This window comes from Halichoeres trimaculatus, unplaced genomic scaffold (genome assembly GCF_033239565.1).
Source record: "Halichoeres trimaculatus isolate MK-OKI-2021-1 unplaced genomic scaffold, fHalTri1.1 fHalTri1_scaffold_20, whole genome shotgun sequence".
NCBI classification, from domain to species: Eukaryota; Metazoa; Chordata; class Actinopteri; order Labriformes; family Labridae; genus Halichoeres; species Halichoeres trimaculatus.
This window is the reverse complement of record NW_027437198.1, coordinates 2,432,893-2,450,501: the sequence shown is the minus strand read 5'-3', so window position 1 is coordinate 2,450,501 and position 17,609 is coordinate 2,432,893. Positions and strand designations below refer to the sequence as shown.

The window sequence follows — 17,609 nt, the reverse complement described above, 5'->3', positions numbered from 1 at the left end:
AACAAGGTCCGTTGTCACTAACAACTGTGTTTGGAATACCATGTCTGGCGAAGATGGATTTTGCATGTGTTATGACACAGGTTGACGATGTGCTTGTCAGCATTGCCATCTCAGGGTAATTTGAGTAGTAGTCAATGACCACTAAGTAGTCTTTGCCTTTGAGGTGGAATAAATCCATCCCTACTTTGTGCCATGGTGCAGGTGGTACAGCTGTCACTATCATTGGCTCTTTTGTCTGCTTATTTCTGTGCGTTTGGCATGTTTCACACTTGCTTACAAGTCTTTCAATGTCTCTGTTTATTCCAGGCCAGAAAACACTGTCTCTCGCCCTTCTTTTACATTTTTCAACACCGAGATGTCCTTCATGAATTCTTTTCAAAATGTCTTGTCTCAGTGTTTGTGGAATAACTATTCTGCTTTGTTTCAGTAACAGTCCATTAATTACAGTCAGTTCACCTCTGATGTGATAGAAGAGTGGGCAGGATCCTACAGGCCATCCATTCTGCATGTTTGTGATGACACTCTGCAGCTCTGCGTCCTTTGCTGTTTCTTCAGCTATTTCTTTGAATTTCTGGTCTGATACAGGAAGTGAAGCTGACACCATGTTCACATGAATCTGCACATCCTCCTCTGTAGTACTCACACTGTTCATTGTGTATGCTCGTGAGAGAGCATCTGCAAGGACAAGGTGTTTGCCAGGTGTGTAAATCAGTTCAAAGTCATATTTCTGCATTTTCATCATGAGACGCTGAATCCTTGATGACATCTCATTCAGATTCTTCTTAATGATAGAGACTAGTGGACGATGATCTGTCTCTACTGTGAAGGATGGTAGGCCATAAATGTAGTTGTGAAATTTCTCAAGGCCAAACACCAGCCCCAGGCATTCTTTTTCAATCTGAGCATATCTGCACTCGGTCTCTGTCATAGACCTGGAGGCATAGGCCACTGGTTTCCAGAACTCATCTTCTGCTTGAAGTAGTACTGCACCTATTCCGTCCTTAGAAGCATCTGTTGACACCTTCAACTTCTTTGTTGGGTCGAAGAACGTCAACACAGGTGCGGTGGTAAGTGTTTCCTTAAGTTTGTTCCACTCTCGCTCATGATCTGTTGTCCATTCAAACTCTTTCTCTTTGTGCAGGAGCTCACGTATGCAGGACGTCTTTGCAGATAAGTTGGGAATAAATTTACCAATGAAGTTAACCATCCCCATTACACGTAGTACACCCGTTTTGTCTTTTGGTCTTGGCATGTCTTGTATGGCTTTGATCTTTTCTTTGTCAGGCTGTACACCTTGTGCAGAAAGCTTGTCTCCAAGGAAAACAACCTCCTGAACGCCAAACTGACATTTACTCTTGTTTAATTTCAGTCCATACCTTTGTATGCATTCCATTACTCTTGTGAGACGTTCGTTATGCTCTTGGACTGTGGACCCCCAGATTATGATGTCATCGACATAGGCTCGGACACCATCCAGTCCTTCAATCGCTCTGTGGAATATCTCTGAAGCTGATATTATCCCAAAGGGCAGTCTGAGGAAACAATATCTGCCAAATGGCGTGTTAAAAGTGCATAACTTTGTGCTACTTTCATCCAGTTTCAGCTGCCAAAAGCCTTGAGATGCATCTAGCTTTGAAAAGTATCTGGCACCTGCCATCTCACTTGTTATTTCTTCACGTTTGGGTATCTGATAATGTTCACGTTTGATGTTCTCATTGAGATCCTTAGGATCCATGCATATCCTCAGTTCACCACTTTTTTTAGTCACACACACCATGGAATTAACCCAGTCTGTCGGTTCTTCAACTTTTCTGATTACACCTAGAGTTGTCATTCTTTCCAGCTCTTTCTTTAGCTTGTTTTTTAATGGTGCTGGAACTCTTCTTGCAGCATGTACAACAGGCTGTGCATTTTCTTTTAGCTGGATTTTGTATGTAAAGGGTAGTGCACCAAAACCTTTAAACACATCTGAAAATTTCTGTATTATACAGTCAATAGAATCATGTTGCCTGCTCTCAGGTGTGTTGATGCAGAACACTCTTTTTACAAGATTCAAGTCTTCACAGGCTTTATCACTTAGTAGTGAATCCAGTCCTTCGGGAACAACAGAAAAGAGTAAATTGCGCACTTTGTTTCTCGCTGTTACTTTCAGTCTGCATGTTCCTAAACTGTTGATTTTCTGCCCATTATAGTCTTTTAGCTGAAGTGTTTTTCTCTGTATCTTTGGCTTATCCTTCATTTCTTTGATATCAGTGATGCTGATCAGATTTGCCTTAGCACCAGTGTCGAGTTTCATTGTTATCACTGTCCCATTTATTACTTTATTTATTACTAGTGGTGCTGTCTTCTTCTTCTTATCTTCTTTAATAGCATTCACCTCTTTTTCAGTTTCTTTTTCTGTTTCATTTTCAGAATTTACCATGCCAACAAAGAAAGTCTCACTTAAATCAGTGTCTTCTACAATGTTTACTGATTTTCCAGATTTCTTTTCCTTCCCTTTCGAGAAGCACTGTTTGGCGAAATGGTTCTTGCCCTGGCATTTCGAGCATTGCTTACCAAAGGCTGGGCACTGTCGTGGCTTGTGCTGTGAGCCACAGCGCTTGCAGTGGAATGTTCCATCATCTGCGTGTTGTGCCTGTGAGCGCCTCTTCCACTGTTTGGAGACAGCACCGACACTTGCGCCGTCACTCGCGGCGATCGTGCCCGTTCCCATCTCGTTGAATGTCTTCACGTGCATCTGAGAGAGCTCACTCGCATGGCAGATCTTGATAGCATTTTCTAGATTCAACTCTGTTTCCCGCAGTAGCCGTTCTCTGACCTTCTTGTCCCCCACGCCGAAAACAATCTGGTCACGAATCATGGAGTCCCTCAGAGTAGCAAAGTTGCAGGATTGTGCTTTAAGCTTCAAATCCGTAAGGAAGCTATCGAAAGGTTCATGCTGCTGCTGCACTCGCGAACGGAATACATATCTCTCGTATGTTTCGTTCTTCTTTGGAGAGCAATGTGCATCAAACTTTTCAAGCACTTTATCGAGTTTATCTTTATCTTCTTGATCATCAAACACTAACGTGTTGTAGACTTCAATAGCCTGTGGGCCTGCTATGGTTAGCAGTAGCGCTACCTTCCTCGTGTCCGGCTTTGATTCCAGTCCCATGGCCGCGATGTAAAGCTGGAACTGTTGCTTGAAGGTCTGCCAGTTGCTGTCGACATTACCCGAAAGTTTCAGAGCCTCCGGTGGTTTTAATGAATCCATGTCGCTTTTCCCAACGCCTCACTGCAGCTTGTATCTTGTCTGTTTTACTCCTGGTACCATGTGTTGTTCTGTTTCATATAACAAGAACTTGATAAGCTCATTTTTGATTCAAGAGCTTTATTGTCCAACATGACATCTGACCACATGCTCCAACATCAAGCTGATCTGTCTGTGGGTGCTTCTCAAAGCTCCAAAGTTCCATCCATGCCTCCTCCACTCGCCTCCTCCACTTGCGTCTTAGTCCCGCCCACCAGAGATGCATGCCAGAGACGCGAGGAAACGAAGAGAGGAGAGAGGAGACGAGGAGGTTCATTTTATGAGCATTGAGATGTCCTCTCCTCCGAAGCGTCACATAACGTCAGTCTTGTAGTGATGGCGGCGTCACAGCTGGATCAACCGGTGCGAACGCACGGGAGAAACTAAATTAAGGAAAATAATGTAAACAACAGGGCGCTCGACCACGGAAAATTATTTTTCACTTTTAGATCAGTTTAACATGAATATGTTCATGAATGAAAAAGAAAAATGTCACGTTTTTCCAGGCCCAGATTGATAGTTTTTAAGTCTTATATTGGGGCCACTTTGTGTTCATAAATAATGTGTTTATTCTGCTATAAGCACTGCTTAGCGCACTGGTGGGACAGGAGGAGAGAGAAGTGGAGCTGTCTGCAGCGGTGCCTTTCATCCATTACGCGCACGCAGAGGGACAGAGGTGAAACTGTTGCTGTATCAGCCAATAATGGCATGATCTCACACCCATCACTGATAAAACAACAGTTTGCTACTGTATGAAAATTGCGTGGTTATGTGTTATTTTTAAAGGCATTATTGAACTGGCTCGAGTGGGCCAGTGGAGCGCGCAGTCAGCTGACCCGAAGCCTTTGAGTTTCACTTTCAGCCTTGTTGTCTGTTGTCCGGTCTCTGGGGCTCTTTCTAATTGGCTGTTGTCATCCTCAGTGAGAATGAATGTTGTAATCATCCAGATAAATATCAAACATGTTTGAAAATTATCGGGGCGGCTCCGACGAGTCTGTGAGACGATCGTGGGGCTAAAGATTCATCTGTTAACCGCTCACACTAGAAGATAATCTTTGCCGAACATCGGGGCTGATTTTAGTCTCCGACCAGATTTCTTCCCTGATTGTGTGGAGGACCAAATCTGGGTTAAATCGGGGCGAGAATCCTGAAGTGCGGGCGAGGCTTTACACTTAAACAGCTTATCTTGCTCCATGGTGCTCACGTTTCCCACATGTAGGCAGCTGACGCTTTGTAGCCAGCTCCGATACGTCACAAGGGGGCGTGTCTGTCAGTGAAAAGACTTCCGCGAAGCCAGCACTTGTGTTTCCTCGATTATGCCTCCTCCAGCTCAGTCTCCTCTCTCCTCTCTCCTCTCTCCTCCGAGCACATTTGGCGCTTTGGAATGTCCTCCAATATGGCTGCTCACAAAGTACTTCCGGTGTCGCGGAGGAGAGAGGAGATAGGAGACTGCATTTTGGCACATTGGGAAGCACCCTGTGTCCTTTGTGTGTGACCCTTAACCTCAATCACAGTCCACACACATCTAAATCCTGACTCCACAGCGACACCATGTGGTAGGGGTATTTACCTCTAATCATCACAATCATTACGTTAACCATTGATTAATGCTTACAAACCATGTTAAAACGGTGCCTGGCTCTAACGTGTTTGCTCATCATGTTTATCTCAATCTCCAGTAATCATGCTGTAGACTGGAATATGAATCATCTATTTTACACGGTTTATTAGTCTATCAGTAATATCTTGGCTGCAGGAAGAAGCTTCCTAATATCAGTAATTAATGTTCATTTATAGCTGATAACGAAGGGCATAAGGGGCATTTATACCCTACTTAATGCATTGGTTAATCAAGGTAAGGTAGCTTATTAACTGTCATACAGGTGTAGTATTGTTCAGGCATAATGCTAGGTATATGATCAAATATTCAGTGCACAGCCCAATATAGTTTTCATTAAAATGAATTTAAAACAACTTGCCTCATTTTCTTGACTCTGTCGGACCATTTTTTATGAGAGCTGTTGTCTCGCTAGCTTCATGATGGTGACACTGTTTTATCCACCAGCACACCGCAAAGAGCACTGTGTCATGCAGCTATGGGTATACACTACAGCTATTTCAGTTAAAAACACGGGTGCTCGTGTATTTATTGAATTATATCTGATTTTAACAGTGGACAAAAAAATTAAAGAAATCACATTTATTACAGCCCTGGAGGTCAGGGGCTGATAAACCAGGTTCAAAGAGTGCCCGCCCGTATGTGACGCTCCGTGAACAACAGCAAACACGCCCATAAACAAACTGGGATAATCTAATTGGTCAATACTAGTCGGCCTTCTATTGGTTGATCCACAAAAAATTTCGAGCGCACACAGAGATCTGTGAGCAAAAAATCCCTCAGCGCGAGAGGAAGAACCGGAGTGTGAGCGCAGAAAATCTGCGCGAGCAGCATTGTATCCGAGCGCAAGGACACAGTTTGAGCACGCGCAGCATTATAACCGAGCACGAGGACACAGTTTGAGCACGCGCAGCATTATAACTGAGCACAAGGAGACAGTTTGAGCACGCGCAGCATTATAACTGAGCACGAGGAGGCGAGTTTGAGCAGGCGCAGAGCAAATTTGAGCGCAAGAGCAGTTTTGAGAGACAATATCACAAAATCTGAGCGTGAAATCAATATATTACTGCTCTCAAATCAATTTAAAATGTTCTTGATTTAAGATAGGATATACACTGTTAGCTTTGATGACAGGTGTAAACCAAACTCCACCCTCTGTTAGTGTAAACACACTCCTCTTTCCTCACAGCAGCTGCTCCAGGCTCACAACATGCTCACTCTCACTCACTCACTCACTCACGCACGCGCGCGCGCGCGCGCACACACACACACACACACACACACACACACACACACACACACACACACACACACACACAGAAAGAGATCTGTCAGTGCAGACAATGATGCCCTGCTGCTGAGCCACCATACACCTGATTGAACAGAGCCCCAGCAGCCGTGACGGGAGCCGGATGATGATATAATGAATATAAGAGCTTATGTTGCCCCTGTGAGTCCGATACACAGCTAGTTGGTGAGCACATCTTTTCCGGAGGACACGCTCACATGTGCAGAGGTTCCGTCCACGGTCTACAGGGGCGCTCTTAGCGCAGCTCCTTTCCTTTTTGATTTCCTTTTTGAAATTGATTTTGGATCTAAAAACAGGCTGCAGCCTGCGGCTTTTCACTAACAATGGAAACCCAGAGAAACCCCCCCCCCCCCCCCCTCACAAACCGCACCACACAGTTGTCTGTTGGCAAAGACATGGATCCACTGTGTGTGTGTGTGTGTGTGTGTGTGTGTGTGTGTGTGTGTGTGTGTGTGTGAGGGGGTAACTGATGAAAAAAAGGCCGCGCAGACGCCGAGAAACGCTTGGCTCCGCTCTCCCAGATGTTTTGTGTCTTTTATCCCAACGATCCCAGCTCAGTTTGTCCCCAGAGCTTCAGGTTCCTCTGTGACATCGATGTTTTTGTTCCTGCCTGCTCTCCTGCGCGTGCTGCCTCCGACACACAAACTAAACACACAACAGGTTTGATCGGCCCCTACCTCCCCGCTCCGTGTCCGCGTCTCCGGCTTTTCCTCCGCGTAACACCACACAGAGTGGGTCCCTCCCGCTGCACGATACTCAGGTCCGGGCGTGTGCTGTCCGGGTTTTGGTTTCCCTCAACTGCTCCGTGTCTCCATCAGACAGAAGGGATGCTCCGGCACCGTCCTCCGCTCCGAACGCAGCAGCAGCAGCGGCAACGTCCAGGGGAAGGAAGCGTGGATGAACGGAGGAGGAGAGAATGGAGAAGGGGGGGGGGGTTCTCTGTAAAATCGGAGCGGAGGCTCTCCAAGGCACTCTTACTCACACTCAAAAAAAAAATTGACCATCGTCAACTTAAAAAAATAAGGCAATGAAGTGACACTTAATATAGATTTAAATTACTTCAACTATTGATTTTATGAAATAAGTTCATTCAGATTTATTATAAATTAGAAGGGATTGATTTATGTTTACTAATTATCCAGCTGAAATTGACTGCTATTTATCAAAATATCTCAATGATAGGGATTTATATTTACTTATTTTATGGCTGAAGTTGAGGCCATCTTTCTAAATATCTAGATAAGAATGATTGGTATTCAATAAATAAAATAAGTTATATCGACTTATAATTGGTACCACATTGCTTAACATTAGAGCCCGACCGATATGGGATTTTTGGGGCCGATGGCAATACTAATACTGGGGGCAAAAAAAAGCCAATATCCAATATATCGGCCGATATCAGATATATCGGCTGATATCAGATATATCGGCTGATATATATAATAAATTCATTGATATACTCGGGATATATAATGTATATAATCACAAATTATTATAAACCCATATGATTCAAGACAGAGACAGAACACTGTTTAATTAAAACAAGGAACTTTAATTATAAAACTGGTGGGCATGTGAAAGAACAGTTTATCTCTGTTTATCTCACAAAAAAAAACAACTTACACAACGTTAAAACGTTGTTCTTTAGTCTTACATTAGATAATGGTGGACTGAGGGGGCGGGCACTCGGGCAGTGTGCAGCCCAACACAGACACACAGGAACAGGAGTGACAGAATCTCTGCGGAGCAAAATTTTTTAGAATCGGCTACATTTTGGCTGATGTTGATTAATCGGTGACAGGCATGATCGGGCCGATTAATAGACCTGACCGATTAATCGGTCGGGCTCTACTTAAAATCTATATAATGTTATAATTGTTACTTTGTTGGCATGATAGGCCTATTTCTATGTTGAATCTGTTGAATAACCTGCGCTTTTGTCGTGATCCTTTGCTGTAAGTCAGCAAGTAAATTACAATACACAAGATAAAGGCAGGTAAACATTTTATATGCTACTTTCTTATACACATATTTTCTGCATTCTCAGAAATATTCCTTGTTTACTTTCACATATGCTACATAGAATTTCTTAAGTTTAGACAAAATCTGCTGTCATTCAAAAAACAATGTATTTAACTACAACAACTTACAAACAACTTATAGAGAACCCATAACACAATTTATCCCAAATAGCAAGGTGAATTAAACATTGCACACCAGACAAAAGCTCAGGTCTAAAGAGGTTAAGGGATGCTGTCACAGCTGGCCCAACTGCTGTTGATTATCTGCTGCTCATCTTATGAGGCTAGCAAAAGTTCAGTCAGGAAGACTGGGTTCTCACACTCTCTTTCACTCACTCTTTCCCATTTCTCTCTTTCAGCTGACTGGGTGTCAACTTATCTCTCGGTCCAATCACAGTGACTCCGCTTCAATCAATTAGCTTATTTCATAGCTGTCAAAGTTTAAATGCTGTTTCTTCTGCTTGTCAGCTGTCTTTCAGGCACTCATCAAAATCCTCCTCCTCCTCCCTGGGCACCTCCAGTCTCCATCGCTCAGTTCTGCCCCTCAGCACCACAGTCCACAATCCTCAGCCCAGCAGTCCTCACCTAATCTTCCAGATCCAGCCATCTCAAGACTCTGTTGCTGCTGCTTATCTGCTGCTGCTGCTACTGCACTTCTGGTGCTGCTCCTCTGCTGCTGCCTATCTGATGCTCTGCTACTACTCCTCTGCTGCTAATCTGCTGCTTCTGCTACTCAGCTGCTTGTCTGTGGCTGCTTATCTGCTGCTACTACTACTGCTCTGCTGCTGCTACAACTGCTCTACTGCTGCTACTGCTTTTTGCTGATTATCTGCTGCTCTCATGCTGCTGCTGCTACTGCTGCTCTAATGCTGGTGCTATTCTGCTCTACTGCTCTGCTGCTGCTGCACCTGCTACCGCTTCTTTGCTGATAATCTGCTGCTATGCTCCTGCTGCTAATACTGCTGCTGCTTCTGCTACTGATGCTCTGATGCTGCTGCTGTGCTCCTGCTCTCTTCTCTACTGCTACTGCTCTGCAGTGGCTGTGCTACCAGCTGCTGCTGCAATTGCTGCTGCTGCTGCTGCTTATCTACTCAGCAAGTCAGAATCAGAAAAACTAATCTGCAAGGAAATCACTGCAGCCATCAGCAGCCTGGATGTTTATGTTGAAGATGTTTATGTTGAAGATGTTTTGTCTGCGCTTAGGGACAGCCTGAGTAAGGGGCAGCTGCCTCTGAGCTGCAGGAGAGCTGTACTGACCCTCGTCCTGAGGAAGGGGAACCTTCAAGTTATCAAGAACCGCTGCCCGGTTTCTGTATTGTGCACGAACCAATAAACTGTTGTCCAAGGTCTTGGCCAAGAGAGTGAAGGTGATGGAGCAGGTCACCCACGTTTACCCGACTTGCTGTGTGCCTGGCAGGTTGATAACTGACAACGTCACTCTGATTCAGGATGTTTTACACCACTCTGGCGAGCTTAGTCTGACTTCTCTAGATCAAGAAAATACTTTTTGACCAGGTTAAACACTGGTATTGTGGGAGACGGTACAGGCTTTTGGGTTCAGCTCTGGTCTCATAGCCCAGATATGGGTCTTGTACAGTGACACTGAGAGTGTTCTAAAGACCACTGGTAGGCCAAGCGCTCATTTTAAAGATCAAAGGGGGGTCAGGCAGGGCTGAGGGTGCAAACCGTGCCATGCTTAAGCATGATTGCCCCCCCGCAGCGCTATTCCCCAGCTGGAGAGTACAGCTAGCAGTCAATCTACCCCAATATGAACCAGACTTCAGTGGGCATCACAACGCGCATGGCCTGGCTACGTCATCATGAAGCGTCTGTTTACACAAAGCGCAATCTCATCAGAATCAGCACAATGAGACACAGACAGCTCTGCTACAACTTAAGAGACTTTTTGACAGGTGTTGAGTTGTTATTGCCTGACACAGCCCTCTAACACCCCGCCTTGTTCAAAATGATTGTCGAGAGATGCGCTTGCGGTGATCATATGTCATGGATCACACACGCTGTCCGCGTGCTTGTGCTCGTGCATGAAGTAATCCGTGCCAAAGCCCACCTCTCCAAAGCATGCCAAAGCAGAGAAGTGAATTGTGCTCAAGCACGGCACGGTTGCGGTCACACTGGCCATTCCAAACGTGCTTTAGGGCTGAAGTGTGCTTAAGCACGGCGCGGCTGTTTAAAGTGTCTACCAACACTGATGATTTGTGTGTTTGTAAATGTTTGTAAATAATCCTTGTGATGTAAATGTTTTAAATAAAACTGAACACTTTTAGTGAGCTCTCTGTTCTGCAAAGTTCTGCAAAGGTGAACTCGAGAAAAAGTGAGGCCTTGGCAGTGGGGGGCCAACTCAGCCACTGTGTCCTCCCTGGAGGCCTTGCATGGCAGAAAAAAGGACTGAAACACCTTGTGGTCTACCTTGGAGATGAGACTTTCACCTTCAAGAATTGGGACGGTCTTCTGGAGCGAGTTGAGGGCTGCTTTAAAAAGTGGAAGTGGATTTTACCTAAGCTCTCTTTTAAAGGTGAGATCCTGATAGTGAACAATTTGGTGTCCTCCATGCTGTGGCACCAGCTGGCGTGCGTGGACCCTCCTGCGAACCTGCTGTCCAGAGTGCAGGCTGTCCTGGTGGATTTCTTTTGGGACTGTCTGCATTGGCTCTCTCAAAGTGTCCTTTCCCTGCCCAAGGAGGAGGGGGGGGGCATGGTCTTGTACATGTGGCAAGCAGAAGGGCAGCTTTCAGGCTCCAGTTCATATAGAGGCTGCTTTTTGGACCTGCTGACCTGGTCTGGAGACCTGTAGCTCTTCTGGAATGGTGTGGTGGGCTGGGTGGAGTCATTGTTTCTGATGGCTTTAAGCAGCTGCAGACCCATTCCTGGGGTTTTATAAGGGATTATTTAAGGTGTGTGGACTGTTCTGTAGGGAGAGACTGTCAAACTGTGACCCTTTGTTCTGGCTCCTGAGGGAGCTGCTGGTCCGTGAAACAGCAGCTCTCTGACTCTGAGCGGGCCTTGGTGGTCTTGTACCTTGAAGTACTTCTGCAGCCTGATGCTCTGGACTCTGTCCCTGAGGTTAACAGTGGCGTGGCGTGGAGATTTTTTTTGAGGAAGCCAAGTGAGACAAAAGCCTCTTATCTTTATTTTTTTAGGGAGTGGGGTACATAAAAGGCTATGTTGCAGTTTGTATATCGCTATTTCATGTAACGGACCTGTTAGAGCGCCCAGAGAGCGCTCATTTTACTTACTTTGAACACTGACACACACCCTTTTACTCTCCCACTCTCACTCACTCATTCACACACGTACATTGTCCTCTTGACTTAGCTTAAATATCTTATTAATTCATTCAACCGCCCATTCAAACGCACAACCGGCCGCTTCATGCACACTGCTAATGTGCTAACCTCCCTGATTTCATTCAGTGGCTCGAGGATAACGATACTGTGATTTGATTGGTTTGAGGCCATAGACGGGGTGGCTTCCCTTGGCACAGTCTTGGTCAATCACAGATGAGCAGTGTCATGACCACGGCCTCATCTGATTGGTTAATCATTCCGTTTTTTTCACCAAGGGACGCCAACTCTGCTTGGCTTCCTTGCGGACAACAGCGTGCAGTATCGTATTTTCACCACTCATTTGATACAGAACATTTACGAGGGCGCTGTTTTACACATCGTAAAATGCTCAATAAGTAGAGGAGAGGAATAAGGAAGAGATGACGGTGACAAAACACAGAAGAAGTATCGAAACTGTTAAAAAGGAATATTTTCATTAAATCACAGCTACAGTCTAAAAAAAGAGAGGAAGCATGGCTTCCCTTGGCCTCCGGGAGAAAACGCCACTGGAGGTTAAACTGTTTCCTGTTTTTAAATGTGATGTGAGGTTGTTGTTGAAACTGGATTATGTCACTAATCATACTCTGAGCACTTTGGGTGAAATTGTGTATATTATATGTTGGGGGATTCGCAGCGGAGTGTGTTACACAGCCTGGTGGCTGTAAATGCTTATGTCTCTGTGATTAACCAGAGTTCTCAGATCCCTGACCCTTCTGTCTGAGCAGAAAGATGGTCTTTCACTGTTTCTTGGAGTGTGTCTGGCTGGGTCCTCTGTTGCGGTTTCTGACCAGACTGTTCGTGTGTTTCGATGAGGTTTTTTCTCAGTAGGTGTTCATCCTGGGGTGCAGATATAGTAGGAAGGAAAAGGTGAAGTGTCAGCTGCTTAATTTTCTGTTGGGTCAGGCTAAGCTGTCCATTTATGTGAGCAGGAGGGACCAGCCGGAGTGTCCTGAGGGTGAGGATGCTCAGGTCATGTTTGAGAGGATGTTAAGGGTCAGACAGATTTCAGGTTTTTCAGTCTGACAAACAGTTTAGATAAATTCACTCACCTGTGGAGGTCTGTGTGTGTGTATGTGTGTCAATGTGTAAAGGACAGTCCATGTAACGCTTAAATTTACCTGAATTAAGGCCTTTTTACACAACAGTGTTTAACCCTGAAATGCAAAATGCAGACAAAAAAAAATCTGCGTTTACACAGAAACGCTGAGGGACCAAAAACGCTGTAGTAAGCCTTCCAGACATGTAGTTGGTGCTGTAACTGTCTTGTCCAGAAGCCACTTTTGGTAGATCTCCACTGAAGTAGAGTTGGGCCGATCATCTGGTGTGTTGGTGAATGCTAAGAGCAGAAGTGGAGCAACAGATGCACTTTTTGTTCAAAGACAGTCACCAGATTCGGCAGATTCAGCAGCGCAAGCACAACTAGGAAGTCCACAACTATTGTGACCATGGTACTGTTGTATGCGCGAAGCAGCACGTGATGTCAGTATTTCTACTAAAAATGCCGACTAACTGTTTACGCGGCAACGGTGGCTACAGTGTTTCAGAAAAAAATCCACTCTGGAGGAGGCTGTTTTGAAAGGTTTGCATTTTAGGTTGGCTAAAACGGCATTTCTGTGTCAACGAGCAGCCAAACAACAATACTTTTTGGTTTCATCCTGAAAACGCTGTCATGTGAATGGCCCCTAAACCATCACCGTACAGGACTGAAAGACTCTTGATCCTTCATGTGATCCTGCTCCTCCTCCTCCTGCTCTTCCTCCTGCAGCCCCTGGCTCCTCCCCCCGCCAAAGAAGCTGAGCCTCAGAGTCTAAATTTAGCTTCTGCTACAATCACTGAGGACACAGACTCAGAGACATGACTCTGCATACAGAGAATACACCTCAACGCCTCCAATCACCCCTCTGGAAAGCATGGGACCCAGAGATGGAGAGATCCTCTCTGATTACTATAGAAATATAATTTTATTTAATAAGGTCTTGTAAAGTGTTCCAGTGTTTACCCCAGTCAAATAAATCTTATAGATTAATGAAGGAATGTTTTTTTTTTTATCTCTGAGCTCATGTGTAAAAGATTTTACTTTCACTTTATTCTCATTCAGTTTTTCATGATCTGAATTTAACCGCTTTGATCCCTCCAGCCTTCATCTGCTTCACTCTGACTCAGAATTAATTATCACTTGCAGGACTTTAACTGTCCCTGGAGGCTTCCATACATGAAGTTAAACACTCTCTCTCTCTCTCTCTCTCTCTCTCTCTCTCTCTCTCTCTCTCTCTCTCTCCTTCCCTCTGGGAGCCTCATCAGGTCACTCAGCCCCTTTTAGCTGCTCTCTGCCGATTATCTCAATTTCTCTAATAAGACTTTCCCTCCTCTCCTCTCCCCTCCTCTCCCCTCCTCTTGTCTCCTCTGTTTGTCCAGTGTTTGCTAGAAATGTTACTTCTCTGTCTTCATGTGAGCTCCAAGGGGGGAAGGGAAAGGAAAAGGTGAACACACAGGTCACTGAGGAGAGGGGGAAAGAAAGAAGAGGAGGAGGCAAATCAGTGAGTGAGAGAGGAAGATAAAGACATGAGGTAGAGCAACAGAGGGGGGCGGGGATAAAAGAAGATGTGGGGCACAAAGGACAGAGCAGTTGAAGTGGAGTAAGATTCCACTTGCCGCTACACAGGGTGAGGAAGAGAGTGGACATTTAAAGGTTGAATCAGTGCAGACACAGCCTCCATCTTCCTCTTTCTGTAGCCAGTTTCCTCTTTGTGCTCTCATTACCTTTGTTTCTGTCATGTCATGCCTCCTTCGTCTTTGGTAAATGGTAAATGGACCAGTACTTTTATAGTGCTTTTCTAGTCTCTCAGACCACTCAAAGCGCTTTACACTGCTACTCTCATTCACCCATACACACCACATTCACACAGTGATGGTGGATTTGCTATGGAAACCATCAGTTTTTATCTAACACACCCATCCACACACCAATTGGGGCAATTTGGGGTTCAATGTCTAGCTCAAGGACACTTCAGCATGTGACTGCAGGAGCTGGAATCAAACCCCTGACCTTCCGATTGAGGGGCGACTACTCTACCACTGAGCCACAGCTCTTTGCATCCTTCACCCACAACACCAACCCAACCTCCTCTCCCCCTCCCTCCTCCCCTGTCCCTCTCTGACAGACATCGAGGGCAGCTGCCTCATGAGGTGGAATAAAATGGTCCATCCCCTCCTGCTTTTCACTGGGTGCATGTGTGTGTGCACGTGTGTGTGTGTGTGTGTGTGTGTGTGTGTGTGTGTGTGTGCGTGTGCGTGTGCGTGTGTGTGTGTGTGTGTGTGTGTGTGTGTACAGTAAAGCCCGAGACATCAGGTAGCAGCAAACCAGTTAATCTAAAAAAGCAGGTGAATGTGGTCCTGGGATCAAAGAAAAAGCCCCAAAATAACCCAAATACAATATAAATAAATCCCTCCCCAAACAAACCTAAAGAAATGAGTGTCTTAAAAGGTGAACTTAATAGTGGGACTTAGCTTGAGCCTTCAAGTATGGTTAGCGGCAAGCCTGGGCCTCCATACAGTGATGAGCAGTCAAGCGCGCAGCAGTGAAGCCGCCAAATATAACGGAGTATAGTCAATAGAGGATCGGAATCACAATTACCACAGTTCGCAGCTTTATTTGGTCCTGGCAGTAATCCCTCAGCATCATCACTTGGAGCACTGGCTTGAACAGCTTCTTGTGCCTCATTGCATTCCTTCTGGATAGTGAATGGTATCCTTCTTTGTGTCACAACATACACAAAAGATTTTAGCAAGGTGAACTAGTGTAATGTGGGACACTTGTCAATTCTTACTTACCATATTTACATACAAAGCTAATACAACATATTTCACACAACATATTTTTAAAATAAAAGGAATTGTTTTTTAATATGTTCTCTTATTAAAACAGAAGGCAATTTTCAGATATTGTACTTAAAAGGAAAATGCTACATATAATTAATTTCCTTGTCAAGTTTGCCTCATAAAAACAGGTAATAAAGACATATATATGGCATTTAAATTAAAATAAAAGTTAATTACCAGTCACCACAATGAACACTAGTTCCCCCATACCACCGACCATCTCAGTTTGATTGATAGTAATGATAATGTAATGTAATGTCCTTTAAGGAAAAGTAACCAGATATTATGATTATCATGTATTAACTTATTTCCATGCTTCAGGAGAAATATAAACTCTTAGGAAAATCCCCAACTGAAGTTTTTATAATTAATTTATGAAAGGGCTATGTCCTGACCATCAAACAAATTACAATGGCTAGATGTAATAAATATACATTAAGACATTTAACTTTCATACATGACAATTAAATAACAGTTATTGACTGTCCAACATTAGTCACATGTGGTGTCCCACCTCAGAAGCAGTTGTTTTTGAAGTAAGACAGTTAAGGATGGTTTCAAATTAAAAAAATACCTAAACACATTTGGACATAATTTGATATTGAAAAAAAAACCATAGAAAAATGATTTTATTTATGACTAAATATCTTTAATAGTGTTTGCAAATCCTACGTCACTGACAAATGTGTGAATTTCACAAGGTACTTCCTGTGTTTTCTCACCCCCATTGATGACAGCATGAACACAAAGTCACATGATTGCATGCTTTAATTCAAAACCAATCATGTTCACTGAAATGCATTTGAGCTGAAGTGTCCCACATTACATTTGAGGCTGGTATTTACAATGATCTTCATATAGGTGAAGGGTGTCAGAAGGACTTTATTTTACTTTGTATACACCTGTCTTTCCTTGTAGAGCTGAGCTTTCAAAATCACTGTCATCAGACAGTTACTCCTGCAAAGGACTCTTTAAAAAAAGAACACTTTATTTACAATTATTTAGTTTTTCCTGTTACTTTAGAGCCCTAAAGTAAGTGGACCATGTATAAAAACGCTTGCAACTCCTGATATTTTAACTATATTGTGATGGAGTACAGAGCCAAAATTTGAAAATCTGTATTACTGTCCGAATATGGACCTAACAATTGTAGATATGTTAAATTCTGTGTGCAGTGGTAGACTGTTAACTTTAACTTTAACTTTTTTTGATTTATATGGCACTTTTCCTGCAATTTAGCAACACAAAGTGCCTCACAGAGGATAAAAACAAAACAAAACAAAAACAAAATGAAGTCAAACAGAAAAAAGAAACGAGAAAAGGAAGAAACAAAGGAATACCATAAAAACCCCAAACCCCCCACCCCCACAAATATACCTGCACACACAAACACACACACACACACACACACACACACACACACACACACACACACACACACACACACACACACACACACACACACACACACACACACACACAGGCTGTTGATGAGGAGACATGGCTGGGCACCAAGATCTGAGGTGAGGAAAAAGCTACCTTTGGGGGCCGTGCAGACCGGGAGGAGCCATGGCCGATGGCTGAAGGGGGCACCACCACAGGGACCACTCCAGCCCAGGCCGAAAGGAGGCTCCACACCAAGGTGCAGAGCTTACTAGCTATCAGGGCAGGAGCCATCCACGGGACAGCGCCCCAATCAGTGGACCAGAATCAGCTCCCGGTGTGGCAGGCTCCCAGGAGAAAACACTGGAGAACCAAGTGACTAAAATAGTAGAATGTGATAAAAGGTATAGAAGCTAAAACTGAGGGAATAAAACAGTAGAAATCAAATAGATAATGTGAAGTAAAATAAATCTGTATCCTGACTAAAACAACATAATAAAACATTGAAATAAAACAATAACATAATAAAAAAGAATAGACTAAATAAATACATAAATATATAAATAAATGAATCAATAAAATAATAATGATAATTGTATAAAATAGAGCAATGATAAAAAATTTAAAAATAGGGGTAAGCATAAAAAGGATTGAGAGGAGTTAAACTAGTCAGTTAAAAGCCTGATTAAAAAGATGGGTCTTGAGCCTCTTTTTAAAAATATCAACATTCTCTGCGCCCCTGGGGCTCTCCGGGAGGCTGTTCC

General features: G+C 44.0%; 1 protein-coding gene across 1 annotated transcript in view; it reads right to left on the bottom strand.

The window, feature by feature from the left end:
• Nucleotides 1-7,132, bottom strand: part of slc29a4a (solute carrier family 29 member 4a) — a 44,339-nt gene extending 37,207 nt beyond the window's left edge. Inside the window, exon 1 of the mRNA XM_074696290.1 lies at nt 6,894-7,132. The gene's annotated coding sequence lies outside the window, so the exon portion shown is untranslated. The remainder of the gene's footprint in view (nt 1-6,893) is intronic.
• Nucleotides 7,133-17,609: the final 10,477 nt, after the last annotated feature.